The 8667-nt window shown below is 45.1% G+C and overlaps 1 non-coding gene across 1 annotated transcript; it reads right to left on the bottom strand.

Moving 5' to 3' along the window:
• Positions 1-5595: 5595 nt before the first annotated feature.
• TRNAL-AAG (transfer RNA leucine (anticodon AAG)) lies at positions 5596-5677 on the bottom strand. Its single transcript has one exon. It is a non-coding gene; the product is annotated as a tRNA-Leu (tRNA).
• Positions 5678-8667: the final 2990 nt, after the last annotated feature.

Here is an 8667-nt window from a genome sequence, read left to right as displayed (position 1 = left end):
GATCATTGTTTTGCACTGTGGGCATTGGCCAGGAAATCGATGGAACAAAACGACAAATTATTTTGCTGTTTCGTCGATTTCCGGGCGGCGTTTGACACAGTGGACCGAAATAGCCTTTGGGAAGTACCAGAAAACTATGGAATGCCACAGGGTATATTAAACCTCTTAAAAGAATTACATAGTGGCAATTGGGCCCAGGTCATTAGAGACATAGGGGGCTCGATAACCCATAAAATTCCAGTAAAGAACGGTTTGAGACAAGGGTGCGTTTTGGCACACTTGCTTTTTTTCAATCTTCTTGGCAGACCTCCCAGCGGCCTTAGAAGTTGAAAAAAGTGCGAGCCCTGAATGAATAGCAATAAAGTGTCATGTCTCTTATACGCTGATGACCTTGTGATCTTGGATCAAACTGAAATAGGCCTCCAAAGGAAACTAAATGTGTTAAAAAAGTACTGTGATAAAAAGCTCTAAAACCGTGAATATGGAGAAAACAAAGATCCTATGTTTTGGAAAGAGGGTAAACAATTTTAATTGGTTTTTAGGACAGGATAAATTAGACGTAGTAGGTGAATATAAATACTTAGGCCTTTGGTTTAATAGCTCATTAAAGTGGAATACCCACTTGGAGGCACAAACGGCAAAGGCTTATTCATCGGTCTGTGGTCTGAAAAAATGTAATAAAGATTATGGTGATATGTCACACAGACCGCTTTTAAGGCTTTTGAAGTTATGATCCCCCCCACAAGTGCTCTATGGAGCGGAGGTGCTTTACCTGAGTGGTAAAAGAGGGTGGGACCGGGAAGAAGGTAAAATTCTGAAAATGTTGTTGTCCTTACCAAATAGCTCCATGATTCAAGCTATTAGAATGGAGGTGGGATTGACATCATGGGATGTAAAGCCTCAAACGTCCTTAATAAGATTTTGGAACCGACAGGAGCCTGGTGGTGATGAGAAGTTTTCAATTTGGTGTAGAGAGAAAATTCGAGTAAGCAGCTTGCGCTGGGCGCGAGACGGGAAAAAAACCCTCCAGAAGGTAGCCGCGCACTTGAAATTGAGCCTCTCCCCACCTTTGTTGAATATAGTCAGTACTAAAAAAAATGCTTAGAGACCAAGGGCTTGAATACTCCAGATCACAAGACATGGACTATATGAGGCTAAAAAAATCGGTGAATTGGGTAAAGAATGAATGGGAAAAGGAGGTCCGGTTCCCATACCTGGACTTACTGCCCAGTAGATGGTTAAGACATGAAATCTTGAAGGTTCGGGTGGGCCTAAATCCATGGAACATTGAAAGAAAAACAAGAGTGGCTCCGATCCAACCGGACGGTACTTGTAAATGTGGTCTAGGAGTAAGAAATGATATTTTACATATACTGTTTGACTGTACATGGATTTTAGCAATTCGGAAAGTTTTCTTACGTCCAATTTTTTTAAAATATGAGGTGACCTCTCGTGCCGACGCCTTCGACCTCCCTACAGAATTGTCATTTTTGGATATTACAATTGCGTTGGGGAAATTTCTGAAAGCGACTAGAGAATATGTAATGGAGAAAACAAAGGAGAGTGGGAGAGTTTAAAATTATAGAGTATCCCAATTTTATGTTTTATGGTTTTACAAGTGTTGTAAATGTGTAAAATGAATTGTGATTTTAAATATTTTACCACTATTTGTGATCCATTGTTCTATGCATGGTTTATAGAATATTGTCTAAATAAACGTTGTTATCAATCAATCACTGCTTCGGAATTGCAGGTAGTGTGTGATCTTTGTTCCCAAGGCGAGTTTAAGCCTAGATACAGATTTTTTGAGTGTTCTTTAAAGGGGCAAACTACACAAGACCTGCAGGGGTAATGTCTCTTGACTGATGGAGTGTTCTAAAGTGTCAGTTGATTCGTGGTTGTGGGTGTCTGTGTCTCAGTATGCACCAGAGAATCCCTCAAGCTTGTGTTTTTCTTAAACGAGAACATCAGTTTCTCATAAGTGAGTTTGTTTGATGCCAGGATGGGCCATTTTTTGTTGATTATTTTCTTGACGTCATTAGACGAGGAGTTATACGTGGTGACACATATCAATTGATCTGGCTGTGTTCTAACATGTGTTTCCAACAGAGACTGCGCACAGGCCTTGCAATGGCATGCCTGAGACACACTTTACAGGCTGCTTCTGTGGGTGGCACAACCAGTGCCTCAAGCCCACCAGCAGCATTTGATTTACAAGCCCTGGGCACACATGGGCACACATGGGCACACATGGTGCACTGTACTAAGGTCTGACAAGTAAATCAGATAACCCAATCATGGAATCATTAATTAGTACATCAATTTAACAGAGGGAGCCCTTGCACTGTGGCACTGAATAGCAGTGGCACAGTGCCCAAAGCATATAACCGGCAAAAGATATGAAAAAACAGAGGAGGCAATCAGTAAAAATGGAAGGAAGCCTCATGCCAATGATGCCAGGTCTAGCAAATGTCATACATTCACCCCGGTCTGGGCCTAAATCCATTGATTTTTTGCTCACCATGCCATTCCAGTTTGAACACAGCCATATGGAAATCAGTCTTGACCCTGTGCCACATGGAAACAGTCCAGCCCGAACTGCCAAGCCAGGTCCTCCCAGGACTGGAAACAAGCATGCTAGGACCGGTTTCGGGCTTGCCGCCCTCATCAGCCAGGATAGCTTGATTCCAGTGGCATGGAGAGCATGGGCCATTGACAGAACATGGGGCATCTTTAGACACATGGGCTCATTCAGGGAGCAGAAGAAGCCAACTGGGTCAGGGGCAAATGCTGAGGGGGGGAGTAGGGGGGTCTGGGTACAGAAGGGTGCGATTGTGGAAACTTAGGCGAACAGTGAAAGATAGGATATAACTGGAGCACAGAGGTGGGGGCTGCCCCAAGAATAACAGCCAGGGAGTAAAACGATATAATATGCTTGGTAGTAAATGTGGTAGTAAATTCTAAGATTAATTATGGAAATACTCTTCATCTAGGCACTCAAGAAGCTCCATCATTGGGTCTTAGCAACTGAGAATCCCGTTCTCCAAGTGTTCCATTACCCTCCACCAGGAGGGCGACTGTCTAGTGCACCAGTCGTGTGTAGGGAAGGTGCGTTCTGGTGAGAGAATAGAACATTTCAAATATTTCTTCTCCTGTGTTGGTTTTCTTTCATGTTACAGGATAGGGATATAGTTAAAAAGAAGAGGTGATCAATGCTCATTTAGATTCTTTATTTGTCTAAAGCACCTGGTGAACGGTCGGTCGACATGTTTCAGCCTGCGTTGCCCATGTGGGTCAGGCGGTTTTCATCAGGACCCTAAAAGTGTTGCCAGGCCGTCTCTGATTTCAGGAGGCTGGGTATGCAGGTAGGTAAGGTAAGTATAGTCCCTCACCTTTCTTCATCATCTGGTTAGGTTATTCGGGTAGCTGATGTGAAGATATAATCAAAACAACAAAAGGAGAGGCAGGGAGATTCAAGGACACCCTCTTAGTCCCCGGTTATCATGTATAAACAAAAGAAGAGAGGTCAGTTGTCTCAACAACAACAGAGAAGGAGCAACACAAAAACAGGAGGTTACCTGGCCCAACTTAGGTAGGTAAGAAAGCCCTCACACACCGACCTGGTCAGTGTCATGCTTCATCATCGGGCCCCACCAAAGAGGCAGAGTGCCTCTTTGGTGTGCTGCGACGCCAGAAGACTGCAGAGCGGGTTGTGTGAGTAGGCGTGCAGTGAAATTAAAGATAAAAGTGGCTTCAGAGTATCTATAAAAAAAAATGTAATAGTAGATCCCTATGACACGAGTAAAAAATATTCAGAACAATCACTAAATCAGTCATGACTGATATAGTGATTGTTCTGAACTAACCAAACTATTAAATTTGGCTGTAATTTCAGACACATAAATATTTTTTACTCGTGTCACAGACAGAGACATCCGCCCGCCTTGATGAACACACGATGGAAGCCATTGCTCTGGCTTTGCCTGGGAAGTGGGCCCCCGCTAAGTCTCACTGCTCCTTCGGGCCTCTATTGCATATCACAGACGACATTGGGGGAAACGTCTACAAAAGACACCTGCTATTCTTGGGGTTTACCCTAGCAAAAAGGGATATAGCAGGGACATGGAAAGATCCGGCCTCACTTAAGTTAGGCGCTTGGAGGGCTGGCCTCGACTGGTGTACGGGCCAGGAACAGCCTATTTTTAAAGTGCGGGGGTACCCGCAGAAGCACTTTAAAATATGGAAACGATGGGTGGATTTTAGGGGTCTCCTATTAGAACCACCTCCACCTGCAGATGTTGAAACCATATAGAGATATATCACAGGACAGGAATGTTGTTACATCAGATGTGACGTACATGGAGGGGCTTGTTGGGCATGATTAGAGGTTTTCTATGCGGTATAGGACACAGATGTTAATAATGTTAGGGGCTGCCATTTACAGACCTGAGTGGCTTCTTTTCTTGCTCTATAAATGCTCAGAAACTGATATTCTGATCGACTTATACTTTTACTTCTTTGTAATATATGTGATTACTTTATCTGATGCCAAAATAAAAAATAGTTTTGAAAAAAAAACCCTTGGGCCTAAAAAACTACCAACGCTCCTCTAAAATTAACTTAACCCTCCCCAATGGTGCTAGGTGCAGGAAGAGGAAGAGCCCTCCTCCCCGCACCTTATATCCCCACCCCAATCCCACCCCTTAACCCCTCCTCTAACCCCCAAAGCCTGTCCTTTACCTCTCGTGCGAACACCCCGGGGTAAGACCGGTCTGCGACCCTACTTCCCCCAGGGGCTGTCATTGGGAAAGAGTTAAACTCAAGATCTAAAGATCTTTGCTTCGTTCCCGGTTTGGAAGCAACAATTTCAGAAATAAACTCAGTGCCACTGGAATTATGCGGCAGGGGAGGACACATTTATGCGGCCAGGTTGACTAAATTATGCAGCAATGAAAGTTAAATAATGCAGTATAATGCATAGCATTTGTTGTAATTTAACGACATCATTTTTTCATTTGTACAGATAGCACACTGTCTGGCAAAGATTTCCTCGTATTAGTATCAGTTTATCACCCAAGTGCAGTAATCAGAAATCAAAAGATGACCATTTAACCTTTGGAAGGACCTTTCTCTGCACATGAACTTGTGTCACCGCATTTTTTCATAACTTTTGATCCATGTGAGTTAGAAACAAATTAGTTTGGCTTAATCTGCAGATTAGGCAGCAGATGATGTGTCAGATGCTACAAAACCATACTTATGTGGCAAAAAATGTAGTGAGACCTTTAAAGAGAATTTCCTTTTGTTATAATTGCTATTATAAACTCGTTGATCGGTGTCCTGTTTTCCAACTGGCTGTATAAAGCCTCCAAGCTTGTTCTTGCTGGCTGATCGGCAGCTTTGCTAAATATGTGAAATATATGGAATATATATAGAATACTAGCTGCTCCACAAAGTGTATCAATATAATTCGGATATAGTCACGAACAGCAAATACCCTGTGTGGAGCCCTGGAATGAGCAGTGGCGGGACCGCTTCTGCTTTCTGTTTGTTAAGGGGGGGGGGTGCGATCCGTCACTGAAAGAAAAGCACATCTGGCAGCGGTGGGATTCGAACCCACGCCTCCGGGGAGACTGGAGCCTTAATCCAGCGCCTTAGACCGCTCGGCCATGCTACCGTCCTGGTCACTGCTGATGTACATAGAGTGACAGGCAGAGAGCCTCACTTGTATTTATTGATAACACCCCTCTCTGGAGAGCTGCAGGGGTGGGGAGAACAAGAAAGGTAACACGGGGAGGGGAGGGGAAGGGAGAGGGGAGGGGGAGGGGAAGGGAGAGGGGAGGGGGAGGGGAGGGGAGGGGGGAGGGGAGGGGGGAGGGGAGGGGAGGGGAGGGGGGGGAGGGCAAGGGAGGGGGGGAGGGAAGGGGAAGGGAGGGGGAGGAGGGGGGTCACTGGACGCCCTGTTCTGGGGATGTTTAAAATCCCTCAGGTTCTGAGGCAGAAAGAGTGACAGCCGCGCATAGAAGAGGGGTGTGAAGCAGAGAGACAGCAGACAACGAAGGGACAGGGTTATCGGAGTCTGGCCACAAATCAATAACATTGGCAAATCCAGTCAATCTCATTATTTCAAGTATACCAACCCATGTGGCAATCAGGGATCATAGAGCAGTTGTAACTCGCTATGTATTTTTATATTACTTGATCCATTAATTGCTATTAATACTCTTCAGAAAAATGTAGACCTCCTGAGTGGGATCTGGTTAGTATTCATGGTTTGCATGAGTTGTGGGTTTTTGTTGGGCACAGTATGCTTTATATTTAAAATGTGTTTTATGCAACATTGTGTGTCATTATAAATCACATTTTAAATGTTAAGCGTATTGTAAGGTCATTTTTAATGCACTCTGAAATAATCTGTTCCTTTAAAGTATATTGCTGATACTATAGAGAAGGTTTATCAAGAAATACATATATATATATATATGTGTGTGTACATACATACATACATACATACATACATACATACATACATACATACCTACATATATATTTTTGCAGCAAACGTCCCAATATGAGAGGAGCGGCCACAAGCTGGTGCAGGCGGCGAGGTTCAAACATATATATATATATATATAATGGAGGAAAACACATTGCAATCTGGGACAGTGTTGTGGAAATATAATCATGTATTCTTTAGTTCTCTAACACTTCAACATTTGTATAGTGTAGATCCGCTCCCAGCATGCTCTGCTCGTGACCTCACATATAAAAACACTCATGGCGGGTTGAATGACATGTTCTCTTCTTCCTGAGGTCCAGTTTGGGTCCGGCCTGGCCTCGGCGCTGTCGAACAAGCACTGAACCTGTCTCTGATCTTAGGAAAATACGTCAAGGCTGGGGGGTGGGGGCCCTTCATATGGACTTTATGGACCTCTCCTCTGCCTTTGACCTAACAGAGAGGAGGAAACTTTGGGAGCTGATGGAAGAGGTGGGAATTGCCCCTCCCCTACAGGATCGTCTATATTGGAACACTATTATGAAAGTGCATTAGACTCAACCTGGGGATTGCAACCTGTGCTGCACTTTAAGATCTCGTTTTTATGCCCTATTTTACGTCAAATTAATTTTAACAGGCACCAAGAAGGGTTGCACTTTATACATCGCCTCGATGTCCCTCGATATGTTTCTTGGTTATAAATGTTATCTCCTGTGCTTAAAAATGATACGGAAATATCCCTCGCGATCATGATTACTAATTGACTCGCCTGGCTGTAATGTACATATTATTACATTTACACCTTTTAATTAACTTGCTAAAATCTGCTTGCCTGTAATGAAGTATTTTAGTTTTTAACCGTGCCTGTGTTTAATGTACTCGCACGTAATGCTTTTGCCTCGTGGTCTCAATGGGATGGTTTATTGCCAAGTTTTATCTTCCTTTCATTACCAGAGCATCTCTCTGTGTTCTTAAACTGTAATGTTTTACTACTTTTGATAATTATATTTTTCCAGCGCTTTTATGTTCATATTCTGACCTAATAAAGAGTTTGACTGACAGACCGTGTGTGTTTTTTGGGGGTGGCGCGAGGCCTCAAGGAGGGGGCTGTTTATGACGTCATGAAGGCCCCCGGGAAGGGTGGGGCTGTGAGCAGCAGCATCTCTGACAGTGGGTCCCTCTATGCGCCACGAGTAGTTAATGCTGCGGGAGGCACTATAAGTTGTTTCAGCAACGACAGCCTGTTCTCTGTTAGGGTGGGGGGAGGGGGTAGCTTTAGGTTGTGAACCAGACTAATGGGGTTTACACTCGCCCTGAAGTGTCTGTTTCTAGACTGAGTGGACTAGTGGGGTGGTGGGTCGATGGGATGGTGGTGGGTTTGTTAGATAGTGCAGTGGGTCAGTGGGATGATTTGATGGTGGGTTGGTGGGATGATGGCTTGGTGGACGATGGGTTGGTGGGATGGTGGGTTGGTTGGATGATGGAATGGTGGGTTGGTTGGATGATGGAATGGTGGGTTGGGGGATGGTGGGTTGGTGGGTTGGTTGGATGATGGTATGGTGGGTTGGGTGAATGGTGGGGTGGTGGGTTGGTGGGATGGTGGGTCAGTGGGATGATGGGTTTTGGGATGGTGCAGTGGGTTTGTGGGATGGTGTGGTAGAATGTTGAGTTGGTGGGATGGCGGGATGATGGGATGGTGAGTTGGTGGGTGGTCAGTTGGTGGGATGGTGGGTTGTGGGATGATGGGTTGGTGGGACGATGGGTTGGTGGGATGGTGGGTTGGTTGGATGATGGAATGGTGGGTTGGGGAATGGTAGGTTGGTTGGATGATGGAATGGTGGGTTGGGGGGTGGTAGGTTCGTGGGTTGGTTGGATGATGGAATGGTGGGTTGGGGGAGTGGTGGGGTGGTGGTTGGTGGGATGGTGGGTCAGTGGGATGATGGGTTTGTGGGATGGTGCAGTGGGTTGGGGGAATGGTGGGTTGGTTGGATGATGGAATGGTGGGTTGGGGATGGTTGGTGGGTTGGTTGGATGATGGAATGGTGGGTTGGGTGAATGGTGGGGTGGTGGGTTGGTGGGATGGTGGGTCAGTGGGATGATGGGTTTTGGGATGGAGCAGTGGGTTTGTGGGATGGTGTGGTAGAGTGTTGAGTTGGTGGGATGGCGGGATG

The sequence above is a fragment of the Lissotriton helveticus genome, chromosome 1_2 (genome assembly GCF_964261635.1).
Source record: "Lissotriton helveticus chromosome 1_2, aLisHel1.1, whole genome shotgun sequence".
In the NCBI taxonomy this organism is placed as follows: domain Eukaryota; kingdom Metazoa; phylum Chordata; class Amphibia; order Caudata; family Salamandridae; genus Lissotriton; species Lissotriton helveticus.
This window is presented reverse-complemented; position numbering and strand designations above follow the sequence as displayed.